The sequence below is a fragment of the Hirundo rustica genome, chromosome 19, assembly GCF_015227805.2.
Source record: "Hirundo rustica isolate bHirRus1 chromosome 19, bHirRus1.pri.v3, whole genome shotgun sequence".
Lineage (NCBI taxonomy): Eukaryota > Metazoa > Chordata > Aves > Passeriformes > Hirundinidae > Hirundo > Hirundo rustica.
Window position 1 is genome coordinate 7,072,323 of NC_053468.1, and position 25,711 is coordinate 7,098,033.

The 25,711-nt window shown below is 48.1% G+C and overlaps 1 protein-coding gene across 5 annotated transcripts in view; it reads right to left on the reverse strand.

Moving 5' to 3' along the window:
• Positions 1-25,285, reverse strand: part of CAMKK1 (calcium/calmodulin dependent protein kinase kinase 1) — a 96,438-nt gene extending 71,153 nt beyond the window's left edge. The window contains exons 1-3 of one of the 5 annotated variants that reach the window (XM_058422998.1): positions 19,624-19,642; positions 19,208-19,281; positions 18,890-19,100 (exon numbers count right to left, since the gene is read on the reverse strand). The gene's annotated coding sequence lies outside the window, so the exon portion shown is untranslated. Of the gene's footprint in view, positions 1-9,964; positions 11,375-18,889; positions 19,101-19,207; positions 19,344-19,623; positions 19,676-25,169 lie in introns of those variants that run through there. The other 4 variants (XM_040082363.1, XM_040082361.1, XM_040082360.2 and 1 more) reach the window with 4 other exon arrangements.
• Between the last annotated feature and the right edge of the window lie 426 nt (positions 25,286-25,711).

The following is a 25,711-nucleotide window of genomic DNA, read 5'->3' on the forward strand; positions in this document are numbered from 1 at the left end:
AACATTCCAGAAGTCCCTGCTGGCAGCCCAATGCTTGGGAGCCAAGTTTAAACTCCTGACTGTCATCACTTCATCAGACAGAGTCAGGCACGTTTACCCCACCCTGCTGCTTCTCCACAAACTGGAGCCAGAAGTTCTTTTGCTGGGGCTGGAGCACTGAGCCATCACTAAGCACCTCCCAGCCCAAATCTCACTCACTTCCCCTGGTGCTTGCACTGAGCGCCACCCTGTCACCTTCCACTGCTCAAACTCCCATTGTCCATAAATCAACTGCAGCACTTGCATCTCCTGAAACATTTAACTGGGACAAATGCCACATCAGACTCTGCTGATGCACTGCTTGGTGAAGACTATAGACAGCCATAACACCAACCAAAAGATTTCAAGTGGTAACTAATCAGCTACAATAATAAATAATACATATACTTTCAAGTGTTTACTCATTTCCTGAATGTCTCCCATAAATATCTAACCAATAAAGCACACTTTGAACAGTGGCACTTGTATTTTTTCCCTTCTGAGCTAACTCTGTGCTATTTGCTTAAAATAGAAAATTCAGTAGGAGAAAGACAGGTTGAAAGGTAACAGAGTTTTGGAAGTAGCTTGAGCATTCAAATTTGCTCTGAACAAAGAATACTTAATACAAGTATTTAAACTTTTCTCAGTCTTACCTTTTTTATGGACAAAGCTTATACACCTATTTTAATCCATTCAGTCAGTCGGGTGGTCTACAGCTCTCTTCAGCAAGTGCCACATGTGATGCTCGCTGCTCAGGCTGTACTCCTGCCAGGGCACAGCTGGCCCATGCAGCCTCATGGAAACCAACACCAAGATAAAATCCTGACCTCAAAAACACAGCCCAAGAAACCTTCACTGAAGTACAGGAGCTTTGTTTTTAATGTAGACGGAATTTCTAGTTCAGGCTTTTGAAACAAAGTGTTGTGTTAAAAAGTAATATATGAGAAATTAGTGCAGATCTCTCCCCCAAAAAGGAAACCAGGGTTGTGAAAACAGCTGGAATGCTCTCCACAGCCTTTGGCATTTGCCTTAAGTGGCTGGAAAAGGTCAGTGTCATTTGGCTCTCAGCAAGGTTTAAATGAGCTGACAGGGCTTGCTTTATGACAGTGGGCCCCAGAGCCCTGAGGACACCCCAGCACAGGCAGTCAGGACCAAGAGCTCCTCACCACCACCATCCTCCCAGGGAAGCTCCTGGGTCCCACACTGGCCTCAGTCTCCTCTCCACCACAGCCCAGGGACACTTGGCCACAATCACCCATCCCAAAAGGGCTGACCAGACTTTTAAGCTACAAATTTATCAGGAAGGTGCAAAAAACCTACCTTAATATTCCAGCTGGTTCCTAATCCCTTCAGCTCTCCTGGAGAGGTGCTTTTCATTTCCAAAAAGAACCACGGGTTAATGTTCTTGCCAGTGCAGTTAATCAGAGCAGCAAAGCCTCTTTTCACCGTGCAGGGCCCAGGTGACTGTCTCCAAGGGATTAGCTGTTACCACTTTTAGTTCAGTAAAGGGTTTATCTCAGCCATGTCCACAAAGGCAGACCATGAAGACATTTGCTGGCTGAATTTCTGGGAACTGACACCTTGAGCAGCCGCAGGGCTTGGAGCACACCCGGGAAAGACACGGAATGGTTATTGGTAGGAGCAGGGAGTTTTTACCCCTCTCCAGCACAAGAAACCAGAGCAAGAGAGCTCTTTTTGAGGGGTAAAGCCACTGTCAGTTGCCAGCCAAGGGATGACAGGAGAGTGAAGGAGCAGGAAGGGTGAAGGGGCAGGAGAGAAGATTTTCAAAGCCCTCCAGGGCAGGCACCAAGTCTCTGTCACAGCAGCTGCTGTCAGGGACACGTGGTTGCCAAAGCCTTGAAATGTATTCCAGAGAGCCTCTGAAAAGTCCACAGGGTGAAACAACTGGACTTGTGCCACCAGCTTTAATCTGGAGCTCAGAGAGGCTCTGCTGAGCACTGCGAACCAGGAGCAGGGCTAAGGGAGGGACTGGTGTCTGCAGTCACCTTGAAGGTTTCAGAGCAGACCACCAGTTAGGTATCCAAGCTCTTCTCAAACCAGTGAGACCTTCCATCTAGGAAGAGGAATCATATCCTAAAAGTCTAGACTTTGTGCACCGCTGCTCCCTTCAGCACTGATGAAGCATTTTGATTCCTAACTTGGTTCCTGCTCCAACCTCTTGAGCAATGGCTCAGGTTTTTGTTACTGCCAAGGACGAACACTGAAGCTTTGGGACTGCTTCTTAAACTCTTCCCCGGAACAGAGGGAAATTCATATTTTCCCTCTTGCTCATCAAGAAAGCAGGCTGGGGTGGGGCTGGAAAGACTTAAAAAGCCTGGGATAAGAAATTCCACTGCGGTGCTGCCTCCCCCAGCTCGCAGGGGGCTCTGCTGGCATCTCGCACCAGCTGGCTGAGCACTCAGTGCCTGCATCGTGCCAACACTGCTGCCTGAACCCTGGAGAGAGCTCTTCTAATGGCAGTGTCAAGTGGTTGAACAAAGAAATATCAGAAAACAAGGCTGGAAGGAGAATGCCTAAAGATATCAGTGAGCGGGACATCACTGGGCACTTAAAAGAATGACAAAGGCAATTTTCACAAATGGAGGGGTGAAATAAAGGAGAAATGAGAGTGAAGATTGAAAACAATTTCCTACTGTTTGGCATGCTCTAAAATTAGGGCTGTAATAGATCTCATCAGCCAGCATTTATTTCCCATTCTGAAGACAAGAATTCAAATAAGCTGCAGCAAGAGAAGCACTTGCTTAGCTGAACAGCCGACCTCCAACACAGGCAGCAGCACAAACCAGGCTCTTCAAACCCAGCTGGATCTTGCTTGGGATTTTCAAAAGTGGAAGCTCAAGCTGGAGACCCACTTTTCTCGACCACATTACAATCCCACCAGGACAGAGGTGACAGAGCCTCTGGAGCAGGAGGATGCCCATGGCATACCTGCTCCAGAGATTTGCTGCCTTCATACAACCGTGGAGACAACTGAGGGAATCCTAAAGTCACACTGCCCGGAAAGGACCTGAAGCAGCATGTTACACATCATGCTTTGAGAAAACCCTGCTGTTAATTGTCCTGATAGCTCTCACTCCTGCTGTCCCCAAGGAACAAGCCCTGCTCACCTGGCTCTGCCCTCCAGAGCCCTGAAGGGGCTGGAAGGGGCTTCCTGCTGAGAGACCCCAACAGCTCCAACATTTTGCTGTGACTGCCCAGGGGAGTTCAAACTCACTCTGGGGACAGAGTTTGAGCTGTCACCTGCCTGAGCTCAAACTCTGTCCCCAGAACCTGCACATGGGTCACCAGACCCCAGGTGGAAATGCTGGCACACATCTGTACCCCACCTGCTGCTGTGCTGATCTGCACGTCCTGGGGACCAGGCCCACGAAATCTGGCACAAACAAATGCTACGTGGTTTTGAATTCAAAAAGCAAACAGCAAATCTCCACAGGCCTCATCTTGCTGCTCCCACAGCTGCACTCCCTCCTTCAAGCAGGCACATGCATGTAAAGGTATTTTACACACAGGGGGGCTGTGGAGTCCCAGGGACACACAGCAGTGCCTGGGGAGCTCTGGAAAAGCCCCCAGACTCAGCTGGGAGCTGCAATGGAAGCACTGATGTGACACACTCACTGCTCTGTCAAAGTTTAAGAACAAATCCCTGATGGCAGAGGAGATCTGGCAGCATCACTCAGCTATGAGGTGTCAGAGATATTTCAGGCAGCCATTCCTGAAATATATTCCCATAGAGAAACCCAGAAAAAGTCACCCCCTCACTCCCCCAGCTGCCTCTCTTTGCATTACTGCTAACATGGATGTGACTCACTAGAGCTGGGTTTATATTAAACTCCTGAAACAGATTGTTTGGCTGTTATGTAAATCCAGTAAATGTTAAAACACCAGAATAAATCAGTCAGGCAGTTACCACTGCCAACTCTCCAGAGACATCCAAGGGACTGAGACTGATTTTTTGAAAAGGTAGAGGTGGTAAGAGATGAGGGGGAAACAATAACAACAATGATAATAGTAACAACAACAATAATAATAACATCTCCACAGCCTTTCAGCACTTCCCAGGGAGAGCTGTACCAGTGGCTGCAGTGCCCCACCACTACTGATACCAATGTCCTGCCCAGCCATACACAGGCAAATCCCCCAACTTCTGCTGTGCACAGGTTATGCAGCATCACCTGCACAGGACACAAACTCCACGGCAGCAGAAGTGCCTCCTTACTATGTGACCTCAGGGGAGGTCAGTATGATAGCACTGATGCTGGGGTTAGGACTTCAGCCATATCATGCTTTAAAATAAGTCCCAAACGAGGCATGAAGATTGTTCTTCCCATCCTGTCACTGGGAAGGAGGTTCTTCTTTAGGAGCTGCCTCTCTCCCATGGTGCAGAGGGCATTTGCCACTCTGAGAAGTCTCCTGCTCACAGTGACATCAGCAAGCCAGCACAGGAACAGATTTTAAAATTTGCAAACACAAGTGTTTTTACCCGAAACCTGACTCCAGGTTTATAAACAGTCTATGGGCCAAAGGATTAGTCAGAAAAATTATCTGGCAAATAATCCGCAAAAATAAGCAAAACCAGAGCATATCACCATCTGCTCACGGGTAACTCCTAAGGCAGAAATGAGGAGCCTTCAAATTAAAGCCTTCACTTTGTATGTAATTGTTGATAACCAGGCCATTGCACTCAAAATGCTCCCATAGCTACATTAGCTTCCTTCCAATGAAGGAAGCAGGTAGAAATTAGGACCCCAAATCTTAGTTGTAGTGTAAAGCATGTGGGCTGAGCTGCCACTTGCATGGGCTACACAGCTCAGACCAAGCCCCTACTCAGATTCAAAAGCAGCTGGAGCCTGTGGGTCTCTACAAATGTGAGCCCCTCTGGGACTTCCACACCACTGGGCACAACTGGGCAGGAGACAGTGACCTGCCCAGCCCATGCACTGGCAGAGCACAACTTCCAACTGCCCTGGAGCTGAGACTGCAGAGCAACACTGTCAGAGCACTGAAATGAAGAGACCTCTGAGCTGTGTTTAATTAAACATAGTCTGGGAAAAGTCTCTGCTTTTGTTAAACACTGCCTCGAAAGAAAAGGGCTGAGTAATCCACCAGTGGGGAAAAACACACTCTTTAGCTACAAGGTGTTATTATTATTATAGGCTTAATATCAAAATGGCTTGTTCAGCTTATTAGGCTGGAGCAAACACTCCCAGCCTTGGCAAGACTGATATTGCAGCTCTGTATTTCACACTCAGATAAGCACTCAAGGCTTGTATGGAGAGGAGTCTCATCTCTGGAGAGGGAAGGCATTGATTCACACCAGGTTCCCGTGGCCCAGTAAAACTGGTCAGAATGACAGCAGAGGAGTTGTGTCTGTACTGGGCACCAGCAGGAATGGGAGCCTGAGCTGCAGCAAGGACAGGGAAACCACACACGATGGCACAAGCACAGGCCATCAGGGAAACACTCCACAGGTCTCCTAAACTGTAAGGACACTGAGCAGCACCACACATTTGACGCTGAACTCACACCCTGATTAACACAGCAGTCCTGGCTTTCTCCTTCTGCAGAGCAGAGGTGATCACTGACACGCAGGGAGAAGGTTTTGGAGCAGAGGGTGAAGTTACTGCTTCTGTCCCTTGGGGACAGCCCACCCCAGCAGCCAGGGATTGCTCCGTGGCTCTGCAGCACTGCTGGGTTGGTGATGCATCGCTGCCTCCAGCACCTGCTCACCTGCCTGCAGGTGCAGCCAGCCCCAGGCTGACCCCCCACCTCAAACACACAAGTCTTTGCAAATAATAATTATAAGTATGTGAGACTCTTAAGACACCGTGACATTTAAGGCTCCTTTTTAAGTATTTGGTGCAGTAGCTTTCACTTCTCAAGTTGAAAAACAAACCCTTTCTCTGTCTTTTATTTGTTAATTAAATGTGTTCATTGTATTCAGATCTCATTTTTTGTGCATAATGTTTTGCCCATCTGTTTGATTAAAAAAAGAACCCAACCACCCAGCTTCATTAAGCTAATTGGATGCATTCAGCCTTTGGTTAATATTCTGAAGTACTTTACAATTATTCTCCCCAGTTATTAAATCTCCTCTGAGAATCTTATTTTCTGTACTAGACTCTTTATTAGCCAGCACTTGAGCTGGACTGCATTTGCCCACTCCTTACCCACATGCAAACATCCCACCAACTCCTTCAATGGTTTGTGATCTAAGACATGGAGATAAATTTGTGCCTTGATCTGACACTCTTCAGCTTACCCTGACCTCAAAACAGAGCATCTTCCTCCCTCTGGGCAAGAGAGTTCAACACTGCAGGAGGATGATGAAGTATTAAAGAGAGAACTACAAATTCTGTGTCCCGTGGGAGCTCCCACGTGAACTTTTAAGGGGAAAAACAGTCCCAGAAAGGCTCAGGACCACAGTCCAAGGTGGACCATCCTAGAGGATGCAAAGTGACACCGAATGAATTAGTGCAGCAATGGCTTGGCCACGTGGCATTATGTGAATGAGCCAAGTGAGTCTTGCTGGCAGTGCAGTGAAGGGCTCAGGTTTCTGTATAATTTGTGGTCAGGCAACCTACCTGCATCCTGGACCTCCAAGGTGTCCCCAGGCTCTCTGCTCCACCACAGAGAACATGCAGTAGCTCTTGGTCTTCACACACCCCACCATCACTGTCCGTTGCTTCTCCAAATAACCCAAATTTTGGGCAGCGGTGCTCTCCCAGCAGCCCAGCCCTGAATCAGAGCAGTCCCTGCTGACCCTCAGAAGTGGTCACAGGACAAGGATTCCCCAGGACCAAGCATCAAGGGCAGGAAAAGGGAAAGAATGGCACCAGAATGATGGCAGGAAAGAGACTGAGGATGAGAGAAGCAGCATAAAGGACCTTTTCCAGGTATGAGCATAAATAATGACTGGAGCTCCTCACTCTTCCCTTACCATAACATCTTCCCCCTCTACCTGGGCATTCATTTCCTTGAAAACTTGTAACAAATCCTTGCAGCCCTAATCACTGCATGACACTTGAGTCCAGGACAAAGGCTCCAGAAGCTGTTGGGTTGCAGAGTGAGAGACAGGACTGACAGACAGATGAACAGCAGGCTTGTCTTTCACACAGGGTCTCATTTCAGAAGGAAAACAGATTAAATAAATTCATTTTTTTACGTCTGATATACATGGTTCTAGTCCTACCCAGCCCTAGTTGACACCAAGACTTTCCATGTTGAGAGGGAGCTGCAAGAGACGAAACTTTCCCCAGATGTGCATTATGGAACTGTGACTGCTGTTCCTTCCTGAACCAGCACCAAGTTTGAGATGTAGGTCAAGAGCTTCTAGAAAACAAGCCAGCAGATCATTTATAGAAAAAGCCATACCGAGTCAAGCCATGTATCCACCCTGCCCTGATTTCTGTCTCTAACAGTGGCCAGCAGTGGATGTTGGGAGGAGTGCTGCTACAGAAACCAAGAGCTTAAAAATAGTTATGATAATGAGGAAAAGTTTAGAGTTTGGCCTCCTGACAGCACCACCTGGCTTCAAGCAGTCACTCGGGGAGCCCTGACAGAACATCTCTGAATTTGTCTATAGCCAATCTTTTTCAGTCTCCGCAACACTGCAGGGAATTGAGCTCTCCAACATGAGAAGCATTGCACAGGAAGCACTATTTGTGCCACACCTGCCAGACAAACTGGGGAGTGAGTTCAGACATCCCAACAGCAATTCCACTCAGTGTCGGAGAGGATAAACCACACACCCTCCCCTGCCCCATGACCACAGCCCAGGGTCAGCAGGAAGCCAGCACAGGCACTCTGTACAGTGCTACAGGGCCAGGGAAGAAAATTACCTATCTGCTTCTGCAATACTGTTTGTATTTAAAGAAAACAGCCAGTTTTCGTTCTCTTGTTACAAAAGGTGGTTGCACTTGCAAGAAATCACTTGGTCGTAGTTTAACGGAAGGAGGAAGAAATTTAGAGGTTGAGGCAGCTGGGATTTGACATGGGCTGACCGGGCACCTGAGGAGAACCTTAATGACATTTCCTTCCAAGCCAGACTGCTCTCCTCAGTTCACACTGTAATTAGCTTTCCCTTTTTGACATCCAGGCTGAAAGCCTAGACCACACTTGAAAATTTGGCCACATTATTACAACTTTTCAATACCCTGGCAACAGCATCAATTAATAGAGAGCTAACTGCCCCACTAACTGCTAACTGTGCTTAATGCTCAAAGAAAGCCAAGCTTTGGCTCAAGGAGTTTAGAATCAAAGCAGGCTTTAAAAAGAGAGTTTAAATGTTGCAGTTTAAATTGGCTGGCAGGTAAACACCACACAGCTGCTTGCTCACAGATCCCTCTCCAGGAACTGGGGAGAGAACTGAGGGGGGAAAAACATAAAATTTGTGAGTTGAGATAAAAGCAGTATAATAGGATTTAAAATAAAACAATTAATAACGATTTAATTAGAATATACAAAGCAAGTGATGCACAGTGCAACTGGTCATACCTACAGACCTGTCAGGCGGCTCTCCCTCCAGCTGATACACTGCAGGTGAGGTGGGATGATCCCCAGATTTTGTGGAACCTTATTCAGCTAGTGAACGGCTCTGGAGCCCTCCAGAGAGAGGAGGGATGTGGGATCAGGCTTCATTCCCAACAAGCTCTGCCTCCCTCCCTGAACACGTGGCCTCCCCCTGGGGACACAGTCCAAATGAAAGAGGGAGCACCAAGAGCCAGGTCTGAGGTCCTGGGAAACATAAAACAAGCTGTTCTTCTGCATCTCCCATCACCAGCAACATTTCTTTAACTTAGCCTTCAAGGGAAATTAAAATTGCCACAGACTAACTCAGACTGTTCCCTAAGTGCCATCAAGGAGTTGGTGAGTTCTGCTGCACATGCTCTGAGCCTTGCCTAAATCAAGAAATAAGCAGGGCTGGAAAATTAATGTTGTTAGTCAAACTTGAGAGCAGTACTGGCTCTCAGCCAGAGGTTATTCCAGATGTGCTCCACATCCTGCATCCTGGGCTTTGGCTGCTTACTCCTCACACATATCCCCAGCAGGGACAATGACCTTGGCCATCTGTGAAAGGGTCACGGGTCCAACAGGAAAAACACAAGGCAGCAAATTTCCAAAGGGACAATCCCAGTGCTTCAATTCCCTGAATCCTTTTCTTTTTTTCAATCCATCTCATGCCACAGACTCCAGTCACATCCCTGAATGCCTGTTCACAGAAACAGGTCAGTACCCCTGGGAGGGGATGCACCATCCCAGCCAGCCATTTGGGAAGAAGGCAGCAGCCCCCCAGGGAAAGCCAGCCCCCATTAACCCAAGCAATGAATGAGGTGGTGGCTGGTCCCATCTCCCTTCCACCTGATCAACAGTGTGATCCAGGTGATCTGTGCCAAAGCTGGTCACAGCAGTAGCAGCCCCACATCATTACATAAACTATGGATTTTCATCCTCCAGTGAAGCCACTAACACCCGCAAACCCCAAAATCCCTTCAGTGGCTTCTTCTTGGGATCAGCCAATGTACCAGACAGCCCAGAGCCAGGAGAAGGAGGCAGCTGCCTATAAGAGACCTGCAGCAGCACACAGATGCCCAACAGAAGGGACATCTACCCTGAAATTTGCTCCTCTCACTCCCAAGCTTCCTTGTTTTCCTTGAGATTATGTCTGCAGCTAAATGAACACATTACGGCAGAAATTTTACTCTTAATTTGTCCCTTGGGTGTTTAGTTGACCCTACCAAGAACTATATTTAAATTAGCAATTTCCTGGCTAGACTCATTTGCAGTCCCTCCCCTCGGCTGCCTGTGCAAGTCTGGCCCAGAATCCAATTAGCTACTACCACCCTTTAAATCAAAGGAATTACACTCAAAGAAGAAAAATAAAATTAAAGATTTTAATTACACCATTATTATATGTCTAAATACTTACAATTCCCATGCTCCCTGGGAGGTGGTCTCAAAAGGCTAGAAAATGACGAGTTTTCCAAAGCAGACAAAACTGTAGCCAGAACAAATAATTTGACAGGAGACTCTGCCCAGCCCAATCACCAGAGCGTGTCTGGTTTGACACACCGCAGAGCTGGAGGTAGGACCTGCCTGGCACCATGGAAGGAGCAGCTGCTTCCCAGCATCTGTGAGAGGGCTGGGGAACCCAAAGGCTTCCAGCTTCTCACATGAAGGAGCAGCTGCATCCCATCTGGTATTAATGTCAGGAATCTGCTTTCATCAGCATCAGCACCACCCTCCCCAGCGCCCAGGAGGAGTTCCCACTGCAGCTTCCAAAGTAAAGGTTTGCTTCTGAGAGTTTGCTGGTTCGCACTTAGTCCTTGACTAGCCTCAGTAGGTCCCAGTGACATCCACCAGTGTTCCCAGCAGTCCCAGCAGTGCACAGGAGCTAGGCAAGGAGGATGTGGATTCCCAAGGCCACAGAGCTCAGGGGAACAACAGAGGGGTGGTTTGCTCCTTTCCCTGTCACATCCTGTAAGGCTCTAGGTTTTGCAGGTCAGGTTCCCAACTGTGCGATGCTGTAGCTGTTCAGATTTAACAGTGACCTCAGAGGACCTTCAGAGTCCCTTCTGGACAGGTTTTTCCCACGCCTCTCCCGCTCACCTGTGCCCCAGCTCTTGGCCTCCTGCCTGCCTCCAGGAGCTGCTCAGCAGATCCCACCAAATCCTTTGGCTCTGGTGAATCTCCACAGGACTGTCTAGCCAGGGGATTGGGCTGTGCAGGGCAGGAAGAGCCAGGCACTGTTAGGTTGGAAGACATCAGGAGAGCTGATGTTATTTGGCTCAAATTTTCAAACTCCCAGCACTGCTCAGCTTGCGAGATGCCAGGGCTGCAGAGAGGTTCAGAGGAGGTTAAGGACTTTGGAATAGCCACGCTGCTGCTGGAAATTGTGTTTCTCAAAGTCAGGAAATAAGGAGTGGCTGGGATGACTGTGATTCAAGGTATCAGCTGTCAGGTCCAAACAAGCTTCAGCTCAGTCCATCCCAAATAGTGCAGTCACCTGTACCTGCTCCAGGAAAGCACAGGGACTTCACTCAGACCCCTCAGGAGCCACAGCTGCACCAATCCAATTACTGCAGAAATCCCACAAAGGAACTAAACAACTCCAACGTTGGATAGCTCAGCCTCCTGGGAAGTGGAGCAGGATGGGGCTCAGTGTGAGGCACAGGCTTGCTGCCAAGAAAGCAGAACAACTGCAGAGGCACCGAGTGATCCACAGGACACAGCAGTGGAAGGGACAGATCCAGAGAGGCTCAGATCAGTTTGTGTGCATGGTGGGACAGGGATCTGCCACAGGAGCGAGCACTGCCAAAATAAATGTATTACAACACTACGATGCTCTTTCTTCATTGACTCCCCAAATCCATGTCCTTCCTTTTGAGAGGAGCAGGTGGACATGGACAGGGCTGTCAGACACTTTTGCAGAAAGCCATCAGCTAGGAGAACCAAATTCCCCAGGAGGTGAGCAACTCCGAGCTGTCCTCCCTTTCTTTTGCAGGCAGCTACACTGACAACTTGCAAAAATACTCCGCAGAACTCCCTAACCAGTCTGATGGTGAAATGTCAGCACATTTCTAGGTTCATAAAAGCTGGGGCATGGGAGGAGAGAGGAAAGGAAGGAGATTGATTGTCTTAGACAAAGAGATCGGAATGAATTTCACAGCAGGAGAAGGTTTCAGGGCAAGGAAAAATTTATTCCTACCTAAAGAGCATGGAATATTAAAGACTCTGGGTCTCATTTCCTCCACAAGGCCTTAGTGGAATGAGACTCTCAGCACTTTGCAGTAACCACAAAACATCCTCAATGAATCCAGGTGGTTTTATCCAGCTCACAGCGAAACCTCAAAAATACCTGGGCATTGCAGCCATGGCATCAGCAGGAGGCTGCTGCACCCAGTGCATGGAGCAAGCAAAGGAGAGCACGGACAGCCAGGATTCCCCTGGGGATGAGGGGAGGGGGCTTCCCCTGGGATCCTGGGCAGGCACTGAACCAACAACATGCTGCTTTTGGAGTCAAATAGAAGACATCTCTTTAGGTAACAGAATGCTCTGTGCACCCCCAGTGCATCTGCCATTTTTTGACTCAGATCTGAAGGCTTATTTTCCATTACTGTGGCACTTCAGACACTGTTATCACCTGGGCCTGATGCTGCACAGAGAAAATGCTGGTCCCTGCTGTGAAGTTTGTGCTCTTAACACAATAAGCAATGAGGCAAGCAGGCAGATGTTTGGATGAGCACAAGGAAAGCTGTACTGGTTTGCTCTTTCATTCCTTTGGTGGCTGAGAGGTTGTGCCACAGAAAGATCAGTTCCCACTGGTGGGACAATCTCATATTGTTCTCTTGCATCTGTGATAATCATTCTGCCTGGAAGACAGATCCAGTGGCATTCAGGTGGTGCACAGATGCTTTTCAGCTCCTTGGAAACAGCAGACTGAAAATTAACCAAAAATACCAGTTCCATTCTATAGTCAGACTTAAATCCATCTATCTGGCATTACAGAATGGACTCCCAGCAATTGCTATGAATAAAGCTTGCCTTTTCACCATTCTTCAAGGCAAATTACAAGCACTGCTCACATCAAACTGCATGAGAAAGGACAAGGCAGGAGCCTGATCAGAGTGTGGAAGCACCCTGGAAGAGATGTCTGATCTAACCTGGAAGTGCACATTAATAACACAGCTGAGAACATTGAAATTCATGCCCACTACTACGAGAGGACAAGCTGAGCCAGAGAAGCTTGCTCTCATTGTTATAACATTTTACATCACACCCTGCTCATGCAGTAACCCCCTACCCCAGCCCTGAGGGGACACATTTCTATTCCCCCTGCACTCAGCAAGGATTGGCCTAACAACCTGCACTTGGACATCCTTCACTTTTCCAGCTTGGGAATGAGGTGCTGACACAGAAGGGCTAAAAGACTCATCTCAGGTCTGTTTTACACTCTGCCTGCTAGCCTCAGATATCATTAACCTTTGTCAGTCAAGCTGCCTGACAGCTACAGAAAGGTCAATCCAGATTTCAGCATCAAAGCACCTCATCAGTGAGAGGTCAGCAGACGAATTTCCTGTCCTCACACTTGAAGCGGGCACGCCATTAGCAAGCAGACCCAAATCCTCGGTTCCAGCACAAATAATATCCCAGAACAGCACTACCCAGACAGCATTTCCAAAACCAGGTGGTAGGAAGTGTCAAAATTAAGACTTGATTCATTTAAGTGGTTGGCTTCCACATATAATAAATTGTCACAGGAACACTGCACTAGGTCCTACTGCCTTTCAAGTACCTTGATTTCTCTGGCAAAGGGTTACCACCTTCACCAGTATCTAAACCCAGTTCTCTCTCCTTCTCTCCCAGTTTTTCCACACTGACCTGTAAGCACTGACAAAAGTCAGGGGAGGAAGCTCTGAAGCAATAGAATACACTTCTCCAAGGCACCACTCAACTCACTGAGAGACAAATTCATCCTTTTTCTTTCATGCTACCATCAGTCACTTCTCACACGCTGCAGGAAGGAAGCCTCCTTCCTCAGTGGAGCTGTGGTTCATCCTCACATCACATCCTTGCCAGGCTCCTAATGAGGAGGCAGCTCACACATCTTTCATCTTGTTGTCCACAAACAGTCAAGACTCTATGGGCTGGGAGGGAATGAGGGAGAGGGAGAGTCTGGTAGCAGATACCCAGCATGAAGCAACAGCTACAGACCCTCTTGTAGGCAGGGGTCCCTTTGAACATCCCAAATTCTCTCTGAGAGACCACATTAGAGAAGCAGAACAGACTAAGGCCACCAGCTGCATCCAGCTCATGAGGAGGTCCAGGGGCAGGAGAAAAGCTCTGGCAACGCCTGCATGTTGCCAGTACCGTGGTGAGTAAGCACAAAGGCTGGAGGTAGTTGAGAGTAACTTTGACAGAGCTGGACACAACAGCAGGACAGCGTGGGAGCTGTGATAATTACAGCCAGCCTCAGGTAGGTACACACATGCACACACTACTCTGCAAAGCTGTGCTGGCTCTTTTTTTTTGCTACTGCTGCCCAATTCCTTCAGCTTTATCTACTGCAGATGTGACAGCCTCCAACTGTGGGCTTCAGAGGGCTGTGCCCATGTTATTTGTGAACAGCAAATCCATCCTCAGCAGCTCTTTTGGGGGTTTAGGACTCCCTTCTGTTCTATAGAATGGAAAGCTGAATGACTGCCAGTAGTGGGAGAGGGGAAGAAGAGACAGGCACCCACGATAAAGTCTCACGACAGCAAAATAGTCTTTTAGTTAATAAATGCACTCTACAAAAATGAAGTACAAAAACCAAGACAAACCATGGAGTGGGTGGTCCATACACTGCTGCACTCACGAGACTGCAATACAAAACTGTGACCAATCTCTGCAGCAGAGGAACAGCTGAGGAACACCAGGAGGAGAACAGCAGCATCTCTCCAGCACAGCACTGAACTGTCACACACAGGCTCTACAGTCCAGGTCACCAGGGTAGGATGATCTCACATCCCCTGGTAGCACTGATTCACACTCTCACCTCAATCCCAATCAGTCACAAATACAACACTAACACATCCTCAGAAAGTGTTATTTAGCCTGGGTTTCCCCAGCACTTAATGCTCTGTCCTCACAAGGTCACAAAATAACAGTCACGTGGCTGAGAAAAACAATCAGCACACCCCAAAAATATTCATGGGATATTGCACAGCAACTGCAGGCTTCAGGGATCTGCTCTCTTCCACCTTGGCACAGAGCCCTGTGCTTAATACAGGCCCCTCTGCCCTGCAGCAATGACTCCCACCAACATCCAGCTCTAAAAAGGATAGGACACAGTCCTCATTTACACTGCTGTGAGGAAGTGCAAACCACTGGAGACTGGGAAGGCAGCAAAAAAAGTGAGGCCATGAATTTGGCTCCAGTGCCCTCAGGGAAGCAGTTGACACTCAGCACCAGTACGGCAGAAAGGAAAGCTGGACTTGCATGGCTTTTCTGCTTGTCCAAGGCATGGCTGCTGTGCAGAGACTACAGCACAGCAACAGGATAAAAAAGCATGTCTGCATCTCAGAAAGACACATATTCAAGTGCTGCTCCAGCACACCACAGCCTTGCTGTTTACACTCACACCAGAATAATTAGAGCAGTCACTGTTAACCAGCTAACAACTTCACCATCAACTCTCTGAACAATACTGAAGAATTCATCACAACGTTTCACAGCCACTGCTCTGCAGAAACACTGAAATCACCCCAGACACAAGCAGCCTAAATTAATCCCACACAGGTTCTAGCAAAAAGAGCTACAACTATTCCAGCAGCACTCACCCAAAAATAACGCCTTCCCAGGGCAGCAACCCAAAAGAAACAAGTGCTCAACAAACCACACCTTATGCACAAAGCATGACTCAGCTCATGCACTGGGTGCCATCAAGAAATAAAATACAAGGGTTCATACTTGGCCAGGTTCACTCCCTAAAGCAGCAGCTTTGTGGGATATGAAGCTCCCAGCTGCCATGGGACAGCCCTCCCCTTTCAGCTGCCAGCCTCAGCCCACAGAGAAGCTGTGTCCTCAAAAGGGTTTGGGCTTTCAGGAGAACTTCCCCATGCAGGGACACCAGCACCTGAAAACAACAAACAAAATTTCTCCACTGTCAGGTACTTGACAGATATAGTTGTGCTCTTCCCTCTGTTTCTATCCATATCACTTGTGCCAAAAATATAAAATAAAGTGAATATCTAATATATAAAATAGGTTTGAGTATATAAAATATATAATAAAATCAAAGAGTGCAACGAAACACAAAAATATTTATAAAAACTTAAGCCAGTAGAAAAAGTGACCAACAAATCCAGGTTGCAAATTCCTAAATAAGTTAGAACTGCATGTTCTGCAGTCCTTGACTGCAGCTCAGCATCAATGACACAGTCTATAAAATCTTGTTCTGTGATTAAGGACTCAGTCTGTAAAGTCACCACCTGTGGCCAAATACACAAGCCTGAGAAACGTCCCTGCTTCTGAAGGGCTGGAACATATGTACTCACACCTCACCCACCACCACAAATCAACAGCCACCCTCCCACATGGATGAAAATCACTGTAGCTCCTTCCCACCGTACCATCTTTCAGGTTATATCCTTCTCCAATTTACCCGTTATTAGGATCTGTTCTCTTTAGAAGGTTTCAGACACTTTTTTCCAACCATGCTGAGTTTAACCAATGTCTTAATTAAAACTACATGCTCGACCACATTGCATTTTTTGGTATTATTCATTTAGTGGCTGCACCCGATACTTTACCCATCACAAATATCCTTAACCAGTCTTCAGACCTGCCTCAATGACTGCATTATGTCAACAATGGCTTTGCACTCTTCAATCATTCCCACAGCCAGCCACACACATTGCTTTTTCAACCACATAATTTTGGTGACTGGGTCACCTTCCTCCATGCTTGATATTGGCTTCTCAAAGCAAGTGACATCCCGTGCCTCCCCACACCCTCCCCCTAAAAAAAAGGAAAAAAAATACTGAAAATCAAAGGCACAACCATGAAGACAAAGACATAAGAGGAAGAATTTTCACAAGGGTTACTGAATACCTGGTTGTCCTCAGAGGGGTCTGCTTTGCTAGAATTTAAGACACAAGCCATTAATATTTTATCTCATACCAACCCTGTACTTGGCTTTTACGCTGACAGCTCAAGCCTTGCTTTCATCCCAAAGATGAAAGGGTAACTTGCTTCCCTGCTCCTTCTTGGCAAAGGGATGGCTCAGCTTCCTGAGCCTCCCTCCCCACCTGTCAAACTGCAGCAGCGGCAGGGCTGACTAGCAGAAAGCATCTGCCAGAAGCTGTGCAGAAGTCTTCCCCCCACCCCAAGTTAGAGGTAAAAACCCACCCAAAAATTCTGCTTCCCCATCCTCCTTCCCACTCAGGACAGCTCCTACTATAGCCTAATGCTGCCTGAAGCGGGGCTCTGCTACTGACTTCACAAAAAACATTTCCCTCTCACCTTTTACCTACTAGCGCTGCCCACAGAGCCCTGGAACCAAGGGAGGTCTTTCGCGTAGGCAGAACCTGCCTCCCAGTACACGCAGCATTTGTCAGGGCTTTGAGCAGCTGAACAGACCCATCAACAGTGCACCTGCCCATCATCCACCTGGGCTGTGGGGCACTGAAGGGCATCCTGTCTCCAGGCATCTTCCCAAGGCAGACTAATTGCACATATTGATTTCAGATCCTACCAAACTGTCTTCCACAGCTCCAGCACTGACAAAATCCTCACACCGAGCTCTTCACCAACACACATCCCTTCTCCACTAGCTTGGTGTGCCTGGATTTTCCTCTCTGCCCCTCAGTCAGGCAGATACCTCCTCTGGAGACCAAAGCCAACCCACTAGAAACCATCCAGCAACCTCAGCCTTTTCCTGAAGCCTCTTACAAAAGAAGTTTCTCCTTCCCTTGTTCCTAAGTAGCAATGACTCTATGAAGGCTCTTCTAAGGTCAGCATTGACATTGAAGAGAAGATTTGGCTTTCAGACGGGAACTGTTCTTTCCACAGTTCATCAAAAAGTGGCACAAATACAGGGTTAACACATCCTTCAGTAACTTCAGGGAACAAATATCAGCAAAAAGAGATGCTCTACCCTGCAAGCAGAGCCTTGGCTCAAACACAATGACACAGCACAGTGCCACCTCTTCACACCCAGCCAAGGTCTAAATCACAGAAGTTTTTGTTGTGACCACTGCCTAAATGGTGCTTCTTGCTCTAGCAAAGAGAACACTGAGACACCATCCTTCCAGACATCCCCTCTGCTGCAGGCTGAGGACATTCCTACTGCAGTCATCCCACAAGAGCCCAGAGGGGACAGGGAAATCCCACAGCCCCTTCCCAGCAAAAGAAAAGCTGGGCCTTGAAAATCTAGCTAGTGCAAGGACAATTAATTGTATCAGGCAAAGATATTTAGGGCTTAATGAACACATTAATTAGAGAGCGCAGAGCAGCAGCACAGGCTTTGAATGGCAGAAGTACAACATGTTCTGGCTGTGTGGAGTGATGGGGGAGGCTCACTGCTCCCTGAGGCAATGCCAGGACAGGTGAGGTCCCCTTGCAGGTTCACTCCAGAAGCACCTGGATGAACAGCTCTGCCCACATTCTCTGGGCCAGGAGCTGTCCTGGGAGCACTCCCACATATCCTACTCCAACCCACAAGAGCCATCCCAAACTCAAGGGGAAACAGCTGGAGACAGCCCAGACAGAAGGCACTTCATGCCAGCGAACACAGCTTCCCTCAAGGAAAGAAATCTGCTGGGACCCGGTGGCCTGGCACCTGCTGTGACATAAAGCCCAGCCTTTGGACCATATCAAACCATGACATGCCTGAACTCCTTGCTGGAATGATAAGAGCCTGGTGCTTACGCTCCTGGTTGCTAAGATGTGACCTCCAGGCAAAAGCAAAGGGAGCAAGCCCAGGAAAGCAAATTTATTGCTCTACCTGGAGTTTAATCCCATTCACACCAGGCACCCCAGCCCAAGTACAGGGCCCACATAGCAAACCATGCACAGGACATGTTGGAGCACGGCCCCAGCACACTGGCTTTGGTTTTTCTCTTCAAGCAACTGAGATAGCTGCTCTCTGCTTGCCTTATCCAGTTTCAAACACTTCAAAGCCATCCCATGTCAAACCCCAGAACAAACTGAAGCTGCCAGAGATGCCTCACAGAGAGGAAGTTAACACATGATGGGAAGCTTAATGTGGAATTGCAGACTACTGTAAACAGAAAGGCAACAGTTTCCCATTAAACAAAGCCTTTTACTACAACAGTTGAACAACTGAATTACAACAGAATGGTAACTTTACCTTCATCGGAGCAGCTGAAGAAAGTGATATCTTTGCAGGATCAGCAGTTTTCCTTGTTCACAGCACGCAGGCCTTTTGGGAGCTGCAGGTTATTGTCCCTCAGAGCCAAGGTAAGCAGAGAGGAAGATAAGCTCCCCTCACGCCAGCCTGGCTGCCAGGTGTGTGCTCCGACACACGGCCAGGGCAGGACAGCTCAGGCCAAGGCACCGACCTACGAGAAAACCCAAACTTTGAGAAGCTCAGGCTGATCCCAAGGGCAGCAAGGAGGAGGGTTAGGGAGCCGTGACAAACCTGCACGGAGCTCACCGCACTTCTTACCTTCTTCTCTGCCCGCTCGAGAGATGGGCGAGAGATGACCGAATGAGAGATGGTCAAACTGCTCAAAATCCCAGCTTTCAGAGGATGTTTTGCTTTTTTTTCCAATTTATTTTTGAGCTCGGTAAAATCATCACCTCCGGAGCTGCAGCCGCCGGGCGCATCCCCGGCCGCGCCGCGGCTCCCGCAGCTCGGGGGTCTGCGGCGGCTGCCCCGCGTCCGCCCGCACCGAGCACACGGATCCCACCCGCGTCCCCTCCGCCGCCGCCGGGACGCTGCCCCGCGGACTGTCCCCACAGGCTGTTTCCCCCTCGCGCGCCACTCGTCGCGGGCTGCCGAGGGGCTCACAGCCCTGCGGACGCAGTGCGTGTGGGGAGGGTCCGTTCGCGGGGGTCGGCCCGTTCCCGGGGGCCGCTCACCTGCTGGCGGCGCTGCCGCCGGGTCCCGCCGGGTCCCTCCCGCCCCGCGGCGCCGCCGCCGTTCGCGCCGCGCGCCCCGCCCCGCATTGGCCGCGCGGGGCCGGCGCGAGCCGCGCCCCGCCCCGCCCGCGCCCGCCCCGCCCATTGGCTGGAGGCGGCCGCGCCTCCCGGGGCGCGCGCGCGTGTGGCCGTGAGGGGGATTGGGGGGGGGGGGGGGGGGGCGCAGGGGTCGAGGAGGCGCTGGGGTTTGGGGCAAAAAAGGAAAAAAAAAAAGAAAAAAAAAGAAAAAAAAAAAAGCAAGCTTTTTTTCGGTGGCGTGTGGTGTCCAACCAGAAGCGCACCTGGGGTGCGGGCTTTTGCTAATCACAGAAACAGTTAAGCTGGGGAAGACCGCTGAGATAGTCCAGCCTGTGACAGAACAGAACACTGAAAGCCGCGTCAAGGGAAAATGACTCCCCCGCCTCCCTGGACAACTCGTTCTAATGACTAATCACCCTCTCTGCGAAGAAATTCTCCCTAAATGCTCCCTAATATATATGATCAGGGAAGGTGGCACTGACACGGTGGGAGTGCAGGGCCCGCCGGCCCCGAGCTGAGGGAAACAGCGTGAGGAGCCCACGGGTGTGCCCTCATCCAGGCTCTGTCTCTAGAGTAGTAACACCCAACCCTGACCATATGCACTTTCTCAAGTTTTGCAGCAATGAGGAGAAATGCCGCGCACCAACTAATCCCATTGCTGTTCTTCAAGGAATTCCCACAAGCAGATACCCTATTTGGTTTGACTCGTATTTTGGCTTTATTTTCCCTCCCACTCTATTTTACATTCTTGACTCGTAGTGGACTGTACCCCTGAGTCAAGGGGTTCCCACTGCACCCAGCAGTGAAGTGTTTGCAGTGGGATTCGTGAAGGTGTTGATTTTGTCACAGGCAACTCGTGGCAGGGTTCTGTGACTCCACTCACAGTCAAGGTCCCCACCAGGAATCTTGGATTTAGCCAGAGAGCTAAATGGATTAAATCCACATCCTGACTCAACCCACTGCAGACTGCTGCTCCTTCCTGCTGTGACAACAAGCAGATAGAAATGCCTGTGCCTGCTCCCAGAGAGTCTCAAATAATCCTTTGCTTTGGAAACAAATTAATTCCTTACCATGGGTTTTATAACTCGAAATAACATATTAATAATGTATCTCGTGGTTTACTACCAAATTTTTAATCTCAAAAAAGCTTCCCCCGTTATCACTGTGTTGAGAGAAGTATCAAAATGTAATTAAGAGGCACTATTCATTAAAACAGCATTGCCATCTTGTAAGCCTTGCAAAGAGCATGATTTTTTTCATTTACTCAATCTGTGGGTATGTTTATTATAGTAAGCCATAGCCTGCTGCTGTTTGCTATGTGCATTCAAGTCTTACTTTTCCTGCAGAAATGTGCTTTGTCACCCTGGCTGGTCACCGGCAGCTGAGCAACTCTCTACAGATGAACAGGTTTATTCAGGGCTAATGCCCTTTCACTTCCATCTAAAATATTTGTGCATTCTCTTTGTTGATTTTCAGTCAAAACCACTTGGAATTGAAATGTTGTGTGGTTCAAATCTTGACTACTAAAGAGTTGCTCCATTCAGTGAAATTATCCCTGTCAGAAAGCTACAAAGGGTTGTGGTTTCAGCTCATCACAGAGAAAACCCAGCAGAGATCTTCCGTGAGCAGGAAGCACTGGGGCAGTGGAGGGCTCTTGGGGCAGGTGGACAGCAGCATGACAACCAGTGAGAGGATGGCAGAGCCTGCTGCATTTTAGGATAACCAAAGACATGTAGATATGCCACTTAGGGACATGGTTTAGTGGCAGTGTTAGTTTTGTGGCTGGACTTGATGATCTCAGAGGTCTTTTCCAACCAAAATGATTCTATGACTGCAACAGCACAGCAGAGAGCCCCATCTCCTTGAATGTGTGCTTCCAAAGCTGCTGTTGTCTTCCAGCAGTTCTGGATATTAGCTAATGACACTGATTAGACATGATCTCGAGGCAGCCAGCAACCTGAGCCCCTGGGCTGTGTGTTTGCCATGGTGGACTCTCAAGAAAAGCCCATAAGCAAAAGCAAGATATCCTCCCAACCCTAAGTGAAAGCCCCAGCAACCTCCTTGTTGGCTGCCTGGGAGTATGTGCCCATGACCCAGGAATGTGCCTGTGCCTGTGGAGGGACTGTGCTCCATGCTCCTGTGGCTCCAGGGTGTGAGAGATGCTCTGAAAGACCATAACATGTAAGCCAAAACAACGACCTGTTTCACAAAGCTTTTCAATTCAATCAAGCAGAGCCTTGCTCATGCAGGGCCGGCTCAGCTTCCCCTGAACAACGAGTGAACCTTTTAGCCTTCTGCTCCTCTTGCCTTAATTACTGCTGAGAAGGCTTTGCAGCGGTTTCAGAAGTCATTTGGATTGATTCATTTTGCTTTGAGATGTTTGCGAGATGCTGGCTGTTTGGAAAGTGCTAATATTTGTCCCCTAAAGATCTGCTTCCTTTAGCACCAGGCATTTTAAATCACCAGTGATGTCTGAAGCACAGTTTAGCACCAGTATCAAGGTCTGAAATTACCAACTCTAGCACAGACTGTGAGCACTTGACTTAATGAAATAACTAGGTTTGCTCAGCTCAGTCAGAACCTGCTCTTTCTTCCAGAAAACAAAAATAACCCCAAAACAAATCATGTGCCTCATCTTCTCTTTTCATCATATGCAGGTGACTATACTGCAGAGCAGTTGTGACCAGTGGAAAGAGAGTCACAGACAACATCTCTCTGATGCTTAGACCACGATGGCTATAACAATGCTAAAATAAGACTTTGATATTTGTTAAATAATGATTGAGTGTGGTTGGTTAGTATCTGGTTTTGCACCTTTTGGGGGTGCAAGGACTGGGAATGTGTTTGTTTAAACTGTCCTTGAGTTACAGTCATGAGGGGGAGAGCTTACATTTATCCAGTCATGTCACTAGTATGTTTAGGTAAAAAAAGATTTAAAGCTGTCATTTTTTTAGGAGCTCTTTTAGTGGTGCCACAAAGCTGAGCAGGATCCACGCTTGGTACTGGTAGGCAGAGCCCTGTTAACTGGAACGGATTCACTCCTGCTGAAGAGCCCATCAGAACTATGCTATATTCAGAACTCATTTGGACACTTTTGAATTTTACGCTTTCAAAAAGAAGGCAATAAAGCAATTAGAAACAAGTAACAGAAGGAGAGAGCACTTCACTAAAGACAGACAAAGATTATAGTGTGGCATAATTAATACAGGGCCGGCAGCAGTGAAAATGGGCTGTAACAACTGCACTGTCCCCAGGAGAGTGGCTGCAGGCTGAGCTGCAGATGTCGAGCTCTCAAATGGCCAAGAAGCTCCTTGTGCCACCCAGCACAGTCTGGCTGAGGATGCCCAGCTGTGGGACAGAAGGAAATAAAAGCGTCCTTCAGAGCTGGGAGGATATGCAAGTTCCTGCCAGTCCTTCACTGCCTGCCAGCCAGAGGATTTATCCAACTGAAAACATGCTCCCACAACAAAAGAGAAAGGGAAATAGTGGATCCAGAAAGGCAGGTGCTTTTTTAGGGAAAAATCCAAGAATGTCCTAAGTGGAGGACTGGGTTAAAAATATCAGGGAGTCTGCTGTGCCACTCAAGAATGAGTGGGCTTAAAGATAGAAGAGGTTGCACAGGAAAGGAGTTATCTACTTCTTGAGTGTTACTCATTTTAATTTGCCTTGTTACAGTGTCTGGAAGCACCAGGTGGAAATCAGGGCCTCATTGTGCTGGGAATTGAGCACAAACATAATGATTAAATGTTGCCAGCTCTGCAGAGATTAAAATATAATTCCTCATCTCTGCAGAATCACTAACCAGCATAATTATTGCCAAATAAGTTTTTCTGTAATTGCTCTTCTGGAATATCTGTGCTACTTTTTTTTTTTTTTTTCCTTCTTCAAAATAACCCTGCCTGAGAGTGAAAAGATATATCTGTACAAGGTCCAACCTAGGAGCCTTTACATATAACAAAAACTGGTCAAAGCAGAAAATTCTCACTACATTTAAATCCATGTTTAAAAATTATTTGCTTGTATCTTGGCTTCCATTTCTATAAAATGGGAATAGTCACACTGCACTCATTACTTGCTTTTGTTGTCTAACACCCATGATCAAGGCAAGAGTCCTCTGTTAGATGCTTGGAGCACTGACACCATCACATACAAGGGCTTGTTACTGCTGATTGTAAAGATTAGGGACTAGCTGGAAAATATACATTCTTTCTTGTGTGTTTTCTGGGACAGTGTTTGAATTGCTGAAAGTTCCTTTTCTATTAGTTAATAACAGCGTAAAAACCAAAATGCAAACAAACAAGAAGTTAAAAAACCTCCACAAACAGCCCAACCCTCAGCTGGCCACAGCATGAATGGGAAGCAACACAGCACACTCTCATTGAAGGGGTCTTGACACAATGACCAAATCCCTTTGGGATTCTGTAACACTTCATCTTGCTGTTCAGAGGTCAGAGAGCAGCAGGACACACTGGCCACCTCATAACTGCTTCAAATGCAGTTGTTTCCTGGCCACGACACAAAGAAATTCTTCTGTCTAAGAACAGTAAATCCCTGATCCTTGGAGCAAGATTAGGTCAAACCAGGGGACAGGAGTATGATCCTGCTGGTCACCCACACTTCCCCACTGGGACTTGCAACAGGTTCAGGTGTCTGAACCTCTCAGCATTTCCATTTGTGAGGCTCTAGCTTTTAACTGGTGTGTCCTTTTATGCATTCAGTAACTTTGTGGGAGATTTGACGAACTGGAAGGCACTGGGAAGGAGCTGGGAGCTGCAATGCTGAAGCAGAAGGTCTGTGCCAAGGAAGGCTCCTTACAGGGCTGAACAGAGCAGCCCTTCCTCCTTGGTCTCCAATCCCTGAGCATCAGCTCCAACCTCTCTGGCAAAACAAGGCCTGAAACAAATGCCCTGGGCTTTCCCTCCTTTTCATACAGCAGAGGGGACCAGTGTATGTTTAAATCTGACACTTGCTCAGTTTCCTCCAGCCAGCCATCGCTCTGTTTGGCACCCACCTGGGAGCCACAGGGCCTGGGGCCCTTGGCTTTGAGGAGAAGCTTGTTTAGGGGAAAGAATTCAAATTGCAATATCTCATTCTGCTAGTTGCAGAAATGATGAATGAAAAGCAAAGCAAAGGATCCCCAAAGATTTAAAGAAATCATTTAAAGAAAACAAGTTAAAGAGATGAAAAATAAATCCTTCCATGATTTTTAAGCAGCATTGGGACTTTTAGGGATCACAGCTCAGAAGTTTAGAACAGCAGCTAGAGGGGATAATTTACAAGTTTCATTTTTCTTGATTTCATATTCTGCCTTTTAATTCTTCCTAGGAAGGAACAGGGACTTTGCATTACAAGCAGCTTGAAAGATTAAGCAGGCAGAAACATCACACAGCTCCACCTGTAGCCCTTGCGTTTGTTATTTTAAGTTTCGACCGGAGATTGACCCAGTGTAAGTGGGTGCGAAAAGTTACCTGAACGTACTCTCCTCATTGTCTCTGCAAAGTGGATTTCCCCAGTCTCTGTGAAATGGTCTTGCAGTCCCCTCTGCTGGTGGCAGCTTGCTGGAAAGCTGCACCGCGGCACCACATGGGACCGGCCTGGGCTTCGATGGGCGCTGCAGGAGAACCCCCGGGGCGTGGGGAGCCCCCACTGAAAGGCACCGACTCCTCCAGAGACCAGGAAGCTTTCCCTTCCCCTCTCTGGATCCTGAGTACAAGCACCTGGCAGCTCTGTCACAGGACGGCAGCACAGGAAAGGCTGAAAAATTAATCAAAAACCCACCCTGCCTGTGAAAGCTGAGGCATTCTGCTGAGAGCAAATGATCTCCCCCTGGGGAACGTATGGCTTGAAGGTATGGCTTGAAATATTTGTTGAGCTTATGATGAAATATCACCTGCATCTGTTTATGGCACACATTCCTGTGTCCCTGAGAGCCTGGAGCAGTGCTCCTACATGCTCTGGCAGTATTACAGCTTCTTCACCAACTTTTCCATGACTGTTAGGATCCACTTTC